Source organism: Cavia porcellus, unplaced genomic scaffold, assembly GCF_034190915.1.
Source record: "Cavia porcellus strain 051 isolate PalLab524CR breed Dunkin Hartley unplaced genomic scaffold, mCavPor4.1 scaffold_9, whole genome shotgun sequence".
Classification (NCBI taxonomy): Eukaryota; Metazoa; Chordata; class Mammalia; order Rodentia; family Caviidae; genus Cavia; species Cavia porcellus.
The window spans coordinates 76494002-76512736 of NW_026947492.1; the positions used below are offsets into that span (position 1 = coordinate 76494002).

The following is an 18735-nucleotide window of genomic DNA, read 5'->3' on the forward strand; positions in this document are numbered from 1 at the left end:
GGAAATGACTGAGCAGAGACTCTGCCCTCTGCCCCAGCAGCTGGGGTGGTCAGAGGGTGGTCTGCCTCTGTTGGGCAGGGTCTGCCGAGGGCCGGTTACCCCAGCATCAGTGTTTGCTCTCTGGACCTTGCCGATGTCAGAGGAAGGTTATCAGGATAAAGCACCAGAGGGCTCTCAGGAGGGCAGGGTGCACCACATGGCTGTGGGGGTCCATGTGAAGATATTTTCACCATCAAGGGGGCAGGACAGGCACCATCCTGTCCTGCCCAGCCCATGGAAGGTTATTGTTAGACAGTACACTCATCTTCCCTTTCAATAAAGCCAGAGACTAAAGGGGCTGTGTGACCTGCAAAACTGCAACGTTGGACACAGGGGTCCCGGGGCAGGCCTCTCCCTGTGCTTATCTCTCAAGTGGTCCCAGAATAAGCATCAAGAAGTGTCGCTGGAGGGGTCCCAGGCCTCCGTCTGCCTCCCAAAGTGCAGGAATGCTGTCCAGGACTTGGGAGGCAGCAGCAGGATGCAGTGAATTCTTCCCCTCTGGACCGGAGACCCAGGAGGCAAAGTGATGGGAGCGGGGCCCCCAGGTTTGGGGTTGTAGTGGAGTCCTCCTCCTGTCACTACTGCCCCTTCACCTACAAACACTCCCTGGGCATCACTGGGCCAGGAGTGGGGGCTGCCATGGCACTGGCAAGTAGGGCTCTTCATACTCACACACCTGCAGCTTTGATCTCAATGTAGATGCAACCAGCTGTGGTCACTGTGGCAGCCTTGATCCATTGCCAGCCAGGGCTTGGACATTGGACAGAAGCTGAGAGATGTGAGATTGCTGCCTCTTGGGGCATCCATTATGACTGCCTCCATGGCCACAGCCAGCACTGTCCTGCTTGGGTCCAAAGGCACCTGATGAAGCGCTGCTGTAAGCCTGGGTCTGACCTGGCTGATTTGAAAGCTTCTTTCATCCTCTCCATAGAAAGGAGTGGGAAGACCTGACCACAAGGCCCCTTTGACCTTCGATTCTGGATCCTTGAAGCTGGAAAACTTTCAGTCAGGCCGTGGTGCAGAGACCTGTCTAATGAGGCTTCATCCAGACCACCCGTCTGATAAGGGCTGGGTTCTGTGGCTCTGTCAATTTTCCTTCCCACTGATGTTCTGGTGGCCTTTGATGGCACGGATCACACGCACATAGGTGTGTCTTTCATGTTCCTGAGCCTCACGGGCAGGGGTCTGCCCAGCCGTCATTAATATGCACCTCGCTGCAGCTACCAGATCAGAGGTTCCCTTTTATGTAGCGCAGGAAGCCCACCTTATGCAGGTGGTAAAATAGAGATTGTCCTCCAGAACAAAAGTGACCAAGAGCAGTCACCTGTCCGAGCAACTCTTCAAAAGGAAGGCCATTTACAGTCACCCTAAGCAGAAGGGGATCTCCATAAACATCACCCAGTCTCTACCATCCTCTCCCACCATCCTCTCTGCTAATCAGACACCACTTTGTGGGAGTTTTTGGGTTGCAAACAATAGAAGAAAACTTAAACAGAAAGAGCAGGTATTGGAGGTAGGAGCCCAGGTTTAGAAATTGGACAGAAACTTATACTGCACTTGCTTAGACAGAACTAATACTTTAGCCAGCTATGCTAAGCACTACCTCTGGAATGGAGGTTTGTCCATCCCCCAACTTTGAGCATCTGCACTCGGCAGGAAAGGCTGTTTTGCTCAGCTTGGGTGCTGCGGTTGTTCCTTGGGGGTGAGAGCAGATCTCCAAAGCCCCTGGTAGCACTATTCAGACATCCAGAGAAGCCCAGCCCTACGCACAGCCAAGTTCGTGCCATTTCCTTCTTAAATCCATGCCTCTGTGTTTGCTCTTGGCCTCTCTTGTGATAGTGTCTACCTCAGTACAGTTGCTTTCTGTAGTCGAAGAAATAGCATATGGAATTTCTTAATGTACTGTCCAGTGCTTAACTGTAGGTTACTCTTAATTGTAGTTGAGTTTGATTAGGCTAGGAGATCTCTCTGTCTTCTGTCTCCCCTTCACTGATTCTGCCTGCCTGTCAACTTCCGGTGAACTTTTAAAAGGGCAAATCAATGCCATTTCTCTGCTCAAAAACACAGAGCAGCTCCTCACAGCCTGCACAGTAACCTGAATTATTAGCTTGATGTAAGACAGCATATTCACTCTTTACCCAGCTGTTACAGTAGATATGGAAAGTCCCCAGTCGGCTTATTCATGCAGAGGTGGCACTCTGGGAAGGTAAGTGGATCAAGGGGGCACTGTCCTTCACCTTCCTGATGAGCTCAGCAGCTGTGTGTGCTCTTAGGAAGTTGGCCTACTTAGAGGTGGTCACTGAGGGAGTGACCTGAAAGGTGCATCTCTGCCCTGGGCCTTCCTCTTCCTCTGCTTACTGGAAATCTGGGATGTGAACACCTGGCCTCGCTGGCAAGCCTTTCCACCATGCTGCTTCTGCTTGGGACTAAACCTTCTGTGACTGTTAGCCAAAGAAACCTCTCTTCCTGTAAGTTGGAAGTGTTGAGCATTTTGTTTCGGCAACAAGAAAGTGACTAAAACAAGTAGCTTGGCAGATGTTTAACCAGTGTTGTTAGGGAAGAGATGTAGGAAATTTGTACATGGATGAACACACACTATTTTAAATGTCAATCATATAAAAGATGTAACACACTCACTGAAAGTAGTAAATTCTGTATTGTAAGTTCTGTCTAGACAGTTATATCATGATGAATGCTTTTGTTAATTTTTACCAAACTCCTTTAGGTGTTGCCAATCTCTCAGAAAACACTAACACTTTAGTTCATCAGAAATGCATCCTCTTTGTTGAATCAGAAGCTCACAAATACCAGGCAGTATTATTGCACAGTTAATGTGACAGCTGTGGATTATTTGCATCATTGTGCTTCCTCCATTGCTTTTCTTAACTGTACATGTGGGGAAAAATAAACTAAACCCATTCCTAAGGTGTAAATATTCCCACTGTGGTCAAGGGCAAGACACCAAAATCAGTGGTATAGTGTCTCCATCTTCTACATTCATCGTGACGATGAATAATAGAGAAAACAGAAATTTCCATTAAAATAATAAGCATTACATATGTATTACCTTTAATATATAGTTAATTTTAAATTGCTTAATTTTAAAAAATGGTTATGTTTTACAATCTCCTTCTTCCTCTTCTTCTCCTCTTTCTTCTTCTTCTTCTTCTTCTTTTAGAGACAAGATATTGCTACACTCTCCAGGCTGTGCTTGAACTCATGGGGATCTGATCCTCCTGCCTCAGCCTCCTGAGTGCTGGGATGATAGGCATGTGCCACTACACCCAGCTCAGTCATCCTTTCAAAGAATTCCTGGAAATGTATTGGCTTTTGTAGGTCAGGACCACCCAGCCCCAGCTCTCCATTGCATGTATTCCTCAGGCCAGCAGGCTTATGAACCAGCATTTAGGTAATGAGAGAACAAAGCCAAGGTTCTACCTGATCAAAACTGCCTTCGTTGGTTTCTTGTCCTACCCTTTCTCACTACGTACCTTTCATTCAAAGAGGCAAAACGGGAAAGGCTCTGGGGGACTCAGTTATTACTCACTGCCCTTTGTCCTGCAATAAAAGCTAGAAATTCTTTCTGGAATCCACTCTTCCTTCCCTTTAGTATGCACAGTTCCCCTGGGGTCACTCTGCCACTTTTGTCCTGAGTGGACTGTGACAGAGTGGGATGGTGCTGAGAGTGAACCATGTCAGCTTCGGGACATTTTTAGAAACTGAAAGCAAAAAGATACTTCTTCTTCTTCTTCTTGTTCTTCTTGTTCTTGTTCTTGTTCTTCTTCTTGTTCTTCTTCTTCTTCTTGTTCTTGTTCTTCTTGTTCTTCTTCTTCTTCTTCTTGTTCTTCTTCTTCTTCTTGTTCTTGTTCTTCTTGTTCTTGTTCTTGTTCTTCTTCTTCTTCTTCTTCTTCTTCTTCTTCTTCTTCTTCTTCTTCTTCTTCTTCTTCTTTTTCTTCTTCTCCTTCTCCTTCTCCTTCTCCCCCTCCCCCTCCTTCTCCTCCTCCTCCCCCTCCCCCTTCTCCTCCTCTTCTTCTTCTTTCTCCTTTTGTAGTGCCGTGGGGAGTATGAGTTAGCAGTTTGCACTCCTGGAGCCGCTACTGAGGGAACCTAAGAGAGTCTGAAACCAATGCAGAGAAAATGGAGCCCAACTTTGGAGAGAGGTTCTGGATGATACCATCTGACTGCCAGATTCAGCATTCTTTTACCTCTGTGAGTGTTCCCGTTCTCATTCTGTAAAATGGGAACAAGTGCTGCTCAGCTTCACAAGCCCATCATTCTTATTGCTGAGGTTCTGCACACAGGAATGGAGGAAGGAACTCAGCTGCTGTGGAGACAAGCTCAGGTCTTTGCTCAGACCACAGGGAGACAGAGGATCTTTCAAGGAGAAGCCTGTAGTCACCTGTCCTCCCTGCTCTGTCCCTCTCCTCCTGTGCACTCTGCAAAATCCCTGGTCATATGAAATCTGACACCTGAGCAAAGAAAGTGTTGAAAAATACCTGCCCAACAAATGGATGAAAATCTGGATACCTTTTTATTAGGTATGTGTTGCCATGTCATCAATTACCCCAGACTTTGTGGCTCAGCCATAAGCACTTGATAATTTTCTCGGTTCTTATGGGCCAGGAATTTGGCAGCGAGTTGGCCGAGCGATCACTGATTGGGGCCCACATGAGGTAGGAGGGAGTCAGCGAGGGTGTCTCTGGTGCTTTCCCAGTGGGAGGTGTGGGTTCCAAGATGGTGCCCACACATGGCTGGGGCACGGGCAGTGCCTGCTGAGGGGAGGCCTCAGTTCCTCTCTGCAGATTTCTTTAGTAACTGGCAAGAATAAGGCAGAAGTTGCAATGTTTCTTCTAACCTTGCTCCTAAACATGCTGGTTGGGTACAGAGGAGACTACTGTACCTTCGGTCTCACACAGCGCCACCTTGGTTCACTCTGGGAGAGGCCATTCAAAGGGTCAGTCGCAGAGGAAAAGGATCCTGACAGCGCCATCGTGAAGCCTGACTACCACAGCCTGCACGAAATCAAAACCTCCTTTTTCTCCTTACCTTTGAATCACTGTGGGCCAACGTGAGATCTTTCAAGTTGCTTCTGAGTTGCTTTTGTAAATGAAAGTCCCATACTGATGAATCTTAGAAACCTTGGTACTGTAACATAAAAAGTTTAATCTCTTGAGCTGCAAACCTGGATGAGCGCTTTTGGGAAGAGGCCTGGCCTCTGAGAGTGCAGAGCTACCCTTCCTTCGCTGCCCCTAGATACACACAGTGAAGTCGTTAACATTCTTTCTGTGTTGAAATGGATCAGGCTGAGCAATCCCACAGCCTTTCCTGATCTAATCTGTGTGATGGTTTAGTGCTGATCCACATGGGGAGGGGAAGTGCGGCTTAGGAGCCAAGTTTGCCTTTGGAGGGTAGCAGAACAACCTTATCTTCTTCTGCCTGGCACAAACTCCTTTGCTCCCAGGTCTGGAAACCCTGGGAGGCCATGCATGGCCTTCCCAAGCTGCATGGGGCTCAGGTCCATCTTCTATCGCTTCCCTGGTCTTCTTTTGCTCAGGGGCTGTATATCGCCTCACTTCCTCTGCACACACCAGGGATAACACATGATTTAGACCAATTCACAGCACACAGGAACAAGGCCAAAGCACAGGTTCTGCTGAAATCTCCACATAAAACTGCTCCTCAAACCCGGGCCATCCTCTATCTCTACTGTCCTCTGGGGTCAGTTACAAACTTCAGGAAAGACACACTAAGGGCATCAACATTTGGCAAGGTTGAGGAATTTATTTAATGTCCCTAATGCATATTTGCTTCTAAGAACTAACCTGGGGCTTTCCTGCAGACTCTTGTGATGGTCATTTTTAGCCGGTGGGTGTTTCTGAGGGGCCTCCTGTGTGTCATCAGGCATGACGCCCCGGTGACAGCGAGAGGTCCTGCTTTTGTGGGAAGTGTCCCAAGTCAGCGTGTGCTAAGTGTGTAACAAGTGACCACGTCAGGGACTGATGTCTGCGAGGCCTCTCAAAGGAGATGAGCAATAAGGTGGAGTTGAGCTCTCAAGGAGAAGAGTGTTTCAGCAAAATGGAAGCACATAGAGGGAAGGATCTCTCGGCCTTCAGCTTGTGGAGCAGAGAAGCACAGGGCAGGGCTGGGCAGAGGGATCAGGTCAAAGACCAGAAACCTGGTGGCCCAGGAAGGGAGGAGTCAGGGGGAGCTGCGCTGGGCTGCAGAGGTACAGTCTTCAGTGCCAGGGACGGTGAACTCATGCTGAAGCCGGGGATTCTGTGGGGTTCTTATCAGTGCAACTTCCTCCCAGATGATATAACCATAGGGTCCTGTTGTCTCACATCCATAGGAGAAGTGGGGTTACTTCTGTCATTGCGGGGAGGGGTTTCTGGCACCCCGTGCCTGAGTCTCCCTAATCTCACCCTCCCACCCCACACAGAAGCTGCTGAGTGGACCGGACACACAAGCAGAGTTGGAGACCAAAGGCTACCAGCCCCAGGGGCTGTGGAAGACAGAGTGAGAGGTAGGGGGAGAGGGGACAAAATGAGAGGGAGAAGGAGGAGGGGAGAGAGGGAGGAAGGGGGAGAAAGGGGAGAGGGAGGGGGAGAGAGAGAGAAGGGGAGGAGGGGGAGAGGCAGGGCGGAAGACAGGGAGAGGGGGGAAGAGAGCGAGGGAAGAAGGGAGACAGAGAAAGTTAATTGGCATCAGCTTGGGGATGGATTTGAGGGAGACTGGTGAGGAGAAGACCCTGCTAATCCAAGCCAGATTCCTGCATGTTCAAGATCTTATTGAACTCCAGGCTGTACCTGGAATCTCCTCACCTCTGCTCCTCAGTGTGGCCACCAGACCTACCTAGTCATGGCCAGTGACAGGGACTCTGCTCCTGCCAGCACCCCTACATGTGGAGTTTCAGACAGGTACAGCCTGGGGTCCCTGTATGTACTCTTCCCGGGGTGCTCGGGCTGGGCACAAACCCTCTGTCAGTGGTGGCCTTTCATGTTCCTTGCGTGGCCGGCCCAGGGGACCCCTCAGGCTTTCTCTGTGGTAGCCTCCTGGTCAGGACAGTGAGGATAGCTGGGGCTGTCGTACATGGGCAGCAGCAGGAGCAGGGCCAGGTGCTAGGAGACCCAAAAGCATTATCCCAGGCCGCTGGCAGGCTCTGAGAATGGCAGTGGGAGGCTCTGCGGGAATGTCAGAAGCAGGATCCTCTGGACACAGTGGGGCGGGTGAGGGAAGGACTGGAGCTTGGTGCCCTGCAAACCTGTGGTGCAAGAGGGTCCATCTGGGCAGCACGGGACAGATGGGCTGCCGGTCACTGTTAGTACCCAAGGACCTTTCTCCAATGCGCCTCAGAGCAGGCTCTGGAGCGAGTTTCTCCTCAGATCGCAGTTGGAGCTTCTGGCACAAGGAGTGTGGATTCCAGAAGAAGCCTGGGACACTGGGCCTCCAGGGTTGCCTGTCTTTGAAGCCAAAGCCTGTGGGCATGTGTTGTTTAGGCAGAGGCCTGAACCCAAGGCCCAAGAAGGTGATTGCCATCCCAAGCATGAGCACAGCGTGGTCTTTCAGCCCAGGCCGGCCTGTCCCCTGGCTTGGGTCCTTTAGCTGGCTCTGGACACTGTTACAGTGGTACGGAAGTGAGCACTGGCCCTGGCAGTGTGGGCTGATCCGGTTATTTAAAGTCTGAGTCTGGACCTTCTTTTCTTCACTTGTGGGTTAGAACAGCCCTGCTCTCCCAGGCACATTGTGCTCCCGAGAGCAGCCAGGAGCTGAGGGGCATGAGAGCCTGGGCGGGCAGCCTCGGGAGCAGGAGGCTGGGCTGTTCCTGAATGGACTGTGTCCTCGCCCTCCCACCTGTGCCTGTGACTTCTCCCCCCAGCGACACTACCCGCAGCCTCTGCACTCTGCTCCTTCCTCTGTCATCTCCTTATCACTTCCTCAGTGAATGTGACCCTGGGCCTGGGACTGAGCTGAATGACCTTTCTGAGTGTTTCCAAGAAAATGCCCTTGATCTTTCAGCATCACATTGGGGTTTCTTATTGTTCCCATGGCTGGGGTTGAACTCGGGCTCTTGTGCAAGCTCAGTACACATTGTGCCCCTGAGCCCCCATCCCTGCCTCCTCCAGAGCTTCTTGCAGTCTATTGGAGTCATCTTGTAACCCTCTCTGAGACAAGGCTGCATGAGTTTCTGGAGGATGGAACTGCGCCATGGTCCCCGAGGTCACCCAGCCCTGGGACAGTGTGCGTATGCATTTCCTAATGAGCCGGTGAGCCAATGGCTGAATGCAGTGTAACTGGACGTGGCCGTCATAGTGGTGTCCAGCAGACATGCAGAACTCGATCCCTCCTTCCAGGGTCTGCTTAGAGGCTGGAACTAGAGCTGGAGCAGAACATCCCTTGCTGCCCCCACTCACATGGAGTAGGGGGGCAGCTTAGTGAGCTGCGGGCTTCCGGATGTGTTGGGAGGTGCATCTCAGACACAAAATGCAGCCTCACGCTAGTAGTAACGGAGGGGCACCGGTCTCCCCATGGACAGAGGGGTTGGACTCCCCGAGTGTGAATGAGGCATTGGCGTGACAGCCGATATCACAAGAATATTCCTTGTGAATTAAGTCTGCTAATAATTTGGGGAAATATCAGTAAGCATCTACACTGCCTCTCTTGTGCAACCCTCCCTGGGCTCAGCCCTCATGGAAAACCTTTCACTTTCCTGCTCCTCTTCCTGAAATAAATTCCAGGGAAAATGATGGCATTGGCCCTGATCTCTTTTACAAAGAATGCCAAGGTTCCACCATCCTCCCATTGCTTTTGATTATGGAAACCTACATCAGTTTCGCTCTTCCTGGGATGTTAATAAATCTCTCACTCTTGCCTTCCCCTGTGGAGCTGGAGTGAGCGGGTTCTATGCTGGGATCTAGGGGACTTTTGCTCTAAGCCAAACTATAATTAGCTCTCTGACCTTCGCCAAGTTGCTTAATCTCCGGAGCTGGTTCTTTACTCTCCTGCAAGGTCTTTGATTCTAGGTGGGTTTAATCAGGCTGGATGGGAGGGTGTGGAGTCCTCTTTGATGTCTTATTTTCTCATAACTACCGCTCTCCATGAAGACATCTTATAAATCTGTTTTTGTCCTTAGCACACACGTGGGCCTGCGAGAACAGCAACGTCTGGGGCTGGTGGGCTCGGAAAAGTCACCGTCTCCTGGCTCTCAGGAGAGGCCAAATCCAGCCCCAAAGTTTAGCTACCAGACTGTGTGGTTCAATAGGGAAAAATATTTTAAAAGGGGGAAGGGGCAGAAGAGAGAAGGAAAGGTCACAGCAGGGAGAGAAACCAGTGACATTGGTGGGTTAGGGATTCGCAGTCTTGGTGCCCTAGGAGGTGTGGATCCTTCTCTTCCCCATTTGGGCCACCCCCTCAGGGCTGCTGGGTGACAGGCATAGTTTGAATTCAGCCTGTAAACTCAGTGTTCTTTCTGACTGGCAGAAGCAGCTGTATCCTAAACCCTAGAAGCTCTTCTCCACACTCTGGGATTCTGTTTCCAAATCCTTTCAAGATGGCAGTGAGCCTTGGTTGGTTCAAGTTTGAAAAGAGGACATCTTTCTTGTTTTTCCTTTTTAAGAGGTAAGTCTGTGGTTCCAGCATGGACAGAAAGGTTCTGTGTTTCTGTGTCACAGTCAGGTGCTCACCCTCCTGGCTCGTTTCTAATCAGACCTCCCGCTTCTGCTATACCAACCTCATGCCAGTTTGTGCTGCATTCAGTCAGGTTAGACAGGTAGATCTAATGAACTCTACCTCCATTTCCAGATCAGGGCTAAATTAGGCATTAAAATATGGTCACGTATGTCAGAGCCCCTGCATTTAGTCATTTTCTTGTTTTCAAATGCTAGCCTCCAGTCCTGGCTCTTATCTATATTTAAAACTGACATTGTTAAATGCATAAGCACATCTGAATTATTTATATTTAGGTTTATACAGTCTCCAGCTGCAACCATATATTTCAATATCTTTAAATTCCACGTTGCCATCTGGACCAGATTGCTGGTAAATCAAATCAGATAAACGTTACCTTTCCACTACCTCTGATTTATATCAACCATTCATTTCCAAAAGCACAGCCCTGTTAAATCCAATCTACTTTCAAAAAGCTTATGAAATTAGCTCAGTTTTGTGGATTTCTTTCTTGGAGGATCCAGCTTTGAAAGGGGCCATTTGGATGGATAGGAAACCAGTGTGGAACCAGCAGAGTTAGGAGCCGTGGATTTCATTGATTATTGTGCAAATCTTCTGAGCCTGACTTCATCCAATTACTCAAGACTTTCCCCTAATCAAGTTATTGGGAGCTAGTTTATAGACCACAGAAATTGAATATGCAGCTTTGAAAGTGTTAGGATGTTCCCTGTAATTTAATCTGACTTCTCTCTGAGCTGGAGAAACATTTTAGCCAGGAGATAGAAAGGAAGATGGGACTTTTATAAATTATATTTTTGTGCAGTCTGTTTTATATACATACTTTTTAAAACCTGGATAACCAAGGTGGGGTAATAAACCAAATAAATCAGTCACTTTTCAACAGAAAAGTCCAGATCTAAGATCCATATTGATTTGTGAAGACGGTAACAGCCTATAATTTTGTCAATAAACAGGGCCAATATCTCAAGAAAAGCAGTAGAATATTTCAAATAGGAAGAAAGACAGAAGGAGGGGAAGGCAGGATCTGGAGACCCAACCTCTGACCTTCCAGGGAGAGCTGAGAGCGGGAATGGCCCGCATACATATGTGTTGCTGTGTCCATTCGTCCACGCACAACACCGTGCTCTACCCACAGGATTCCAAGCCTGTCCTCACTTACAGGTTTAACGACTGGACCCTGAAATATTCTCCAAATAGCCCTTCAAATGGATGTGTCCTTCATCACCCTTGAGCTGGGATGAAGTCATGAATGGTCACATTTTGATACTTCCTCTATGCTCTAAGTGGGAAAAGGGAGGGAGGAACCTGGGGAAAGTGGTTTGCATATGATATTCTAAGTCTGTATAACCGAATACATATCCTAAATGCAGAGATGGAAAACCTGCTCTTTCTCATTATGACTAATGCTAATTTTTCTTTTGCACAAAAAAGAAATATGTCTCTCTTTAATGGTAAATTACCATTTATTGTAAATGTGCCACATGAAGGAAGCCATAAGTCATTATTATTGACCTATTATGATTCATTCTGCTTTACCCTGAATTAAATAAAAATGTGCACTTTAGGATAAGACACTTTTAGTTCAAATGTTCTTCTACTGGACTCGTGCCCACTGGGTTTTCCAACCACGTAGCTCCGGCTAATGCTTGACTTGAGGAGTAGCTGTCTCATCACGATGGCCGCCTGTCTTTCATTCTGTCCCGGCCCCGGATGTGGTCTGCGATCTCTGACTTATGACATCCTTTTCTGTAAATGAAACAAAAACTTTCATCTAAACTTCAGGGAAATAAATATGTTTGGGTTTGTACGTGAAAAACCAAGGAGGAAAAGCCAAGAGAGAAGCTCATTCACTGAATGAGATATGAATATATGCAGAGAAATTGGGGCAAAGTTATTTATGAGGAAAGACAAATTTAAAACTAGACTTGTCAGGTGAAAGGAAAAACCAAAGCATGCCACTAGTTCCTTTAAAATAAAACAAACCTTACTCCAGGAGAGAGACACGCACGCATGGTGGAGTGAAAGGTAAAGAGAGGGACGGTTTCTTTGCTAGCTAAAGCAAAGGTGGTTAAAATATCTAGAATATGTATTATATAACAGTCTCTGGGTGAAGGTGATTGCATGGTCTTTCTTCTGTTTTCTATCTGCCTTTTGTGACACACTGGCAATTAGTATGCATTCCTTATTTAATGAAATGTGTGTGTTATTATGTGCTTTAAAGGTAGTTTTACTTTCCTTAGAGGGGCCAGTTCTGGGACTCCTAACCAACCTTAATTTCCTATAAATGTCTGAGGTTCAGGGTCTACTCAGAGAAGGAAGCTGTGGACTCAGCGCCAGAGTTGTTAATCGAGACAGCGTGGCTCCAACTGCACAGGCAGTCACGTGGGTGCTGCTGCCTGGATCTGGCTCTTTGTTCCTAGGCCAGAAGGCAGAGTGGAAAATATCTGAGTGGGAACGAAGGAAGCACACAGGCAAGGAGCAGCGTAGCACGGAGAGACCTGTGGGCTCCAACCGACCGCAAGATCAGCGTTGTTTTGATGGTCATGAGGAGAGAGAGAGAGAGAGAGAGAGAGAGAGAGAGAGAGAGAGAGAGAGAGAGAGAGAGAAAGAGAGAGAGAGAGAGAGAGAGACTGTCAGGAAGCACAAAGCGTCATTCATAAATGAGGGGGATGAGATTGCAAACTACTTCTGGAGAAGAGAGACATTGGACTGCCACAGCAGAAAGACCTAATATGAAGCGTCACCAAGGAGCACAAAATGTTTCCCAAAGAGCGAAACAGAGGATTCAAAAAAGGACAGACACGGACATTTAAGGATAAAAGTATATGTGTGCCAATTAGCCATAAATATTGTTGGAATAAAAATAGCCCTCAGGATGAAAAAGGAAGGTTACTTAGTAATTAAGGAAACCAAGGGCTTATTGGACATGTAAAATATCAGGAAGGAAGCTAATGAAAGCCTAATTGCAGGTAAAAATTATAAGAGTCAAAAATGACTGAGGAGCTCTGGAGTCACAAAGCCGCACAGCTGACTTCCTGCTTGTGGCTTAATTGCTATAGGTGAAAAGGAAGAGGGAGAGAGGAGCACAGCAGAAGGCAGAGCTCTTGCCACACACGAGAGGGTGGGTCACACGGGACGGCAGCCTGGGACAGGCTTTAGACACGACTCACTTGAAGACATTCGCTCTCAAGATAGTCAGTTTTTAAAAACAAAAACTTGGGTGATGTGGACACTTCCCTTTTGAATTTCCCCCCACACTCTCAGGTTAATCTGTCTGAGATCATGGGGGTTCAGCAGGTACTGAACCAGCATGTTCACCCCATTTGCCAGCATGCTCAGAGTAACCACTGCTTAATGTTAGGATTCATCATGAATGGGCTATTTCTTAGATTCCCTATGCAAAGCCTAATTTTGGAATTAAAGAAATCTAAGTCCTGTCTAAGACAATTGCACTATGCACTCTTCAGGGAGTTTTTATCCTGTATTTCAGGGGCACAGTCACAGAATGGCTTTGTCACTGAATGGGGCCCCAGGGCAGTTTTGCTGAATGCCAAGATGTACTATTTCAATCATTTAAAAAGGTGAGCCACTGGTGTGTCCTGTGTCCTAACTTGTGGCCGGGAATTTAGAAGTGGACAGGTTGTCAGTCTCTCTGTAACATTCTCCCCATTCTGGAAGTTCTACAAAATAAATAATATAAGCCAGCAATACTGAGCATCATTAAATGAGTCTAATCCTGCTTGATGGATTTTAATAAATATTTATATTAAGGGAAACATTGCAGCCTCCCTCAAGGGGTTGCTCTGGAGGCTAACAAGACAAGACAATTATTCTCAGCAACAGCCAAATAATTGGTATTTGATAGAGTTGTCGGATTTGCTGATAATTAAAATTATAGATGGGTCTTGTTTGGCCCGAGTGATTAAGCTCATGCTCAGGCGACTCTGGCCTTTACGCACTAGGGCATGTAATTAGATCCCTCTTTGACCTTTGCATGCCGTGGTGACCATAGCTAGGCTGTGACATCCGCGGCCCACATACAGACTGAGGACCAGATGGCGTTTTCAGACAGAATCAACACAGGCTCTGATTACCATTTCTCGGCCCGTCACAGACAACCACAGAGAAATGACTTGGGAATGTTGAGTCTTGGATGTGTTATGCTACCGTATCCCAGAGCTTGATTGCATTCTCTGAAAAAGCTGCTGATGGGCACAAGAGTCAAAATAAATGTTCTCTTATTTCCCTTTTCCTGTGCCCTGTGTGGTAAACTCTTGCGTGAAGGTGTGTGTAGTACGTGGCTGTCTGAACTCCTCTGGGAACTGTTAGGTGGGACCGTACGCAGTTATCCATATTTGACTGGCATTTCTATCCTTACCACCTGTGTTGGATCCCTGTATATGTCTAAATTTAGGGTCACAGCATTGGAGAACTTCATTCCTGGCAAGGAAAATACATCTATTCTGATGCTTTTCTTTCATAGGTGAAGAAATCAAAGCAAACAGAGGCTAGAGGTGAAGCGGCATGCCAAGAAGACCTAGCTGATGAGTGGGGTCAGGACTGGAATGGAGGCATCCTGGCGTCTCCTAGCTAGCCTTCCTCCTTGAGATGACCTGCAGCTGCTCAGAAACTTCTCCATTAGTGGCTCATGAGCTGAATAGTTTTCTTCTGCTCTATATTCCCCCTCAGTATTATTTTACTGTAAGATTTTCAAAGTACCTGCATCTGAGGCATCATTAAAAATAACATTGAATGTTAAAAGGAAAAGTTATTATAATAAAAGGCCCATGGACATTAATCCTTCTCAAACTCCTCCCCCTCACTTAGAACACACCCTTCGACCACTCTCCAAAGCTGTTCTGGAAAGCTCTTTCCTGAGTGTCTCTAGTTGACTGTCGGGGCTAACTCAGCATCCTGAGCTGACTGAAAGGGTTGACCGCTCTTAGCCGTTTTAACTTTGGGGAGGAGGCAGAAGTCACAGGGCTCCGGATGCCATGAATAAGACAGATGATGATCCACCGCAGCATGTTTACACCTCTGCCTTTCTGCTGGATGGTGCCAGGCAGCAGCCTTCACTGTACTGTTTAATTACACCTACAGACACTCACGAAAGAGGATTTACAGAACTGCCCCGGAAAGTGGTGGGAAGGATGGGACGCAGGTACTAGTGAAGAGGAGTACTTCAAGGGGGGTTATGGCAAGGTGTCTTTGACGGAAATAAATTTTTAAAATTTACCATTCTTTGTATCTTTTTCATCACACTTCATATTCTGTCATCACAGATTCCATGTTCTCTTTAACGTGGAAATGTGCAGATGATCTGCTGGAAGAATTCCGAATTATCATAAGTTTCAGAGTTTTCACAGCAGAGAGCCTTTGAGTGTGAAGTCACCGTTAGGTGGGGAAGGAAGACAATCTGCCTTTCTTCTCACCAGGTTGGTTTCACTTTTACGTCCTTCAGGTAGGTATAAGCTGGTATTACACATAATAATGAATTCCAAGAAAATCTTTAGTAATCATTAAAAATCCATCGAGCCCCATAAGCTTCTGGGATGTCTTACGTGGAAATGTTTAATCTCAATCCAGACTGTGGCTCACACAGCAGCTCAGTGTACCTGCAAGGATTCTGCTCTCCAGTCCCGAGGCAGGCAGGCAGAGCCGCAGGTCCCTCTCACCTTCTGATTTGCGGCCACTGTGGCAGGCACATGTCCATCTCACCACGTGCCATTTGTAGGACTCCTCTCACCGATGGTGTCTGGCATCTATTTTAAACAACTGTATATTCAAATGGAAAGAATGGGTCAGCTGTGACTTGTGTCAAGAAACACCGAAAGAAACTGGGGAATGAGAAAGACAGGGCTGCAGATGGAAAATGACCTTGGTGGGTCATCCTGAAAGAGAAGCAGCTTCCTCCATGTGACACTTGACAAGGGTCCCACTATGCCCTGTGCCATCTCTGTGTAAGTGACAACACTGCTGATTAACGCGATTTGTTTGCTTGACATTATAACAGCTGGATGATGATGCAATTACAGTAAATCAGTATTTGAGGCATCAATTAAAATCTTGCTGGAGACAACGCTCCTGTCATAGAAATGGTGTAACATTAAATTATATTTTAAGGCCAGAGACACAGCTCAGTGCACGGCTCCTGCCTGGCAAGTGCAAGGTCTTAAGTTCAATTCCCGATACCAAAAGAAAATTATATTTTAAATATTGTGGTCATGGAGTCAAATAACACAAAATCTTAAATAACAACTGAGATTATTTTGAAGCAACCTAATCTAAGTGCCAGAAATGAAGTTATTTGAATGAGTACCGTATTTCCTGCTTTTTCTGAACAAACAATACCAAGTATCAGCTACTACACACTCAGTACCAAGGACAGGAAGCAGGTGACTGAACCACAAACAGCATGACGGCGAGCGGGGCCTACTTGTGAGGCCCCTACTCCGCTGTGCTTGGTTCACACACCTCTCTTCCCTGGCTGCTTTCCTCCTTCGCTCCTGCTGCTGCAGGTGGGGAAACAGGCGAGACTGGGAGTTCTCGAGAACTCCAGGAGAGTTCGATTCCACTTCCACAGTCGTCCTGAAGTGCACGGCTTTGTCTGAGACAGGAGGTTTAGAAACATCCTTGTCCCATGCGGAGAGAGCCTGCAGCCAGCATGTGGCTCTGGGATGCTTGGCACAGTGTGGCTTGCATCGAAATATCATGCACATATGAATGCACACGGGACCTGAAGAGCTGGTGTGGAAAAACTCCCAAGCATAGCACTAACTTTTTTATGTTAATTAAACATTCATAGTATTTTGCATGTAATGGGTGAAAAAAGTGCTACTAAAATTAGTTCACCTTTGTTTTGCTGTCTTCACTATGGCTACTAAAAACTCTAATTACCAGGTACATTTTGGTGTGTGTGTGTGTATATATGTTTGCATTTTGAGTCAGGTTCACTGTTTTCATCTTTAATCCACACATTATGGTGCACGGTTCCATCTGACGTTTCCTCCATGTGCAGTGTGTGATGATGGGGCGGGGTAGTTGGGACAGCCATTTATCATTTCTTCGTGTTGGGGGCATCCTTAGGAAATGTATAATTCACTGTCCTCAGCCTCTGTCACCCTGTTGCTCTTTGGAGCTCTCCACCTGACCACATCCCTGCATCTGTTAACATGTTATCTGCGTCCCTCTTCCCGCTGGTGCCCAAGCCTCAGTCACTGCTGATTTCTATGTGACCAACTCCTTCAGCTTCACTGCATGCTTTGGAAGGTCTGACAGGCTATAATTTGGGGTTTACCATTATCACCTTCCGGGGTATGATTAATTAGCTAGGGTGGCTCCCAGAATAGAGAGAGCCCTGCATTTCCACTGGTTGTAAAGGATTTAGCTAAGAACAACGATGAACAGCCACATAGAGAGGTGCACGGGCAAGGTCAGGAAGGGCTCAGGCTGCAGGGGCTTCCACACTCCTGGGGCCAGCATGCAGCCCAGCACCTCCAAACCCCACACAGCCTAGGGATTTCCGGGGAGATGGGAAGGGTGATTAACCTGATCTCCTGAGGACTAAGGTGGGGGCCAAAATTCCACCTTTTCAGTCCAGGCTTGGTCTTCTCACTTGGGAAATGTAAGAGTAGCCTCATTAAAAGATGCTCCAATTGCTGGGGAAATTTCAAGGGATCGAATCTGGGTTCAGTGACCAAATATTTGGAGAAAGCATTCACCTAGCACCCCTATTGCTCAGAAACTATGAGGCTTCTAATGCCCATCGTGCTGGGAATCAGGCTGCAGAGACCAAACAGATCATTTTAAATATGTCACAACTTTGCATGCTTGTACGTGAAGGTGTGTCAGTTTTTGCACTTGTCTAACTCCATGAGACCCAAATGATAGTGTGTCTTAAGATGATCATTGTGAGTTAAGAGAATGAAGTATTTTCCTGGTATAGACAGTGCTTTAAAAGCAGCTGGGTGGTTCTTTTCAAGCAGATTGACTTTGAGTTTGAAGCCACAGTTACCAAGGAAAGGAAATTATTTGATGAGTTTGCTTTCCCATAAGATGATTGAAAATCTTTCAAGAATAAAATTATAACAGTAAGGTATATCAGCATAAGATATATGTGAAAAATTCAGGTGAACCCATACAAGGAAGAAAAATAAGGTGGTCCCACCATGCACATCCAGCCCTTGAAATATTTTGTTGTGCTTTCTTCTAGGTATTAAAACTGCTTTTTAGTGACGCTGACACTGTTAACTTTTGTTTTCTGTTTGCTCCCCTCAGTTGAAAGCATCAGCAGTTCCTTGTGCTGCTTTGCTTTTCAAAATCTCTTAACTGCTACACCTGGCTTCCTCCTGGGTAAAGTGTCACCTTCGGATCCTTTCACCTGCTGTAGGGGTTTAGGTCAACCCCAAGTCCAGTTACCTTCAGTAAAGAACTTTGGATGGGAAACTCCTGCTACGTTTAGCATCATTGTCCTAAGAATTATTTACAGGAATGGAATTTCTCAGCAAAAGACAGATTTTATTTTAATCTCAACTTTCTGTGCTGGAGTGTGGTAAAGAGAATTTCCCTTCGGTCGGTCTTTTAAAAGTCACTTTGCCTCTGTGGTTGAAATTGAAATGGGGATGAGGGCCTGATGAGCTGCAATCATCCACTGCTAATTGACTTTCTTGGAACCTGGGAAAACAAGGTTTAGAATTCTCAGGGGAGCCGGGGAGGCGGGGAGGATCAGAGATGGGGCAAAGACTCCAGCACAGTGTCAGAAAGATATTTCAAGGGCAGCAAAACGGCGAATGCTCCAAGTGTCAACCACAGCAACCGCATCCTGGCTCTACAGTAGGAGAGTTCCCTCAGGCCACACGCTGTGTCTTTGGGTGGGGGGTGGCCTTACCACTCATCCCCTGCTATGCCCAGAGGTACAGGACCATGAAACAGGGATCACTCACTACGGCTTCGGTGTAACTGCAGCTTCTAAACCTCTTGGCACCCTAAGCAGACCAACCTGAGGAGATGGGT

At 47.1% G+C, this 18735-nt stretch overlaps 1 long non-coding RNA gene across 1 annotated transcript in view; it reads left to right on the forward strand.

Annotated features, from left to right (window-relative positions):
- The window catches only part of LOC106026408 (uncharacterized), a 38126-nt gene extending 19871 nt beyond the window's left edge, over positions 1-18255 (forward strand). Inside the window, exons 2-6 of the long non-coding RNA XR_010049888.1 lie at positions 6479-6562; positions 9517-9654; positions 13214-13304; positions 14207-15158; positions 18001-18255. This is a non-coding gene — a long non-coding RNA (uncharacterized LOC106026408). The remainder of the gene's footprint in view (positions 1-6478; positions 6563-9516; positions 9655-13213; positions 13305-14206; positions 15159-18000) is intronic.
- The last annotated feature ends 480 nt before the right edge of the window (positions 18256-18735 follow it).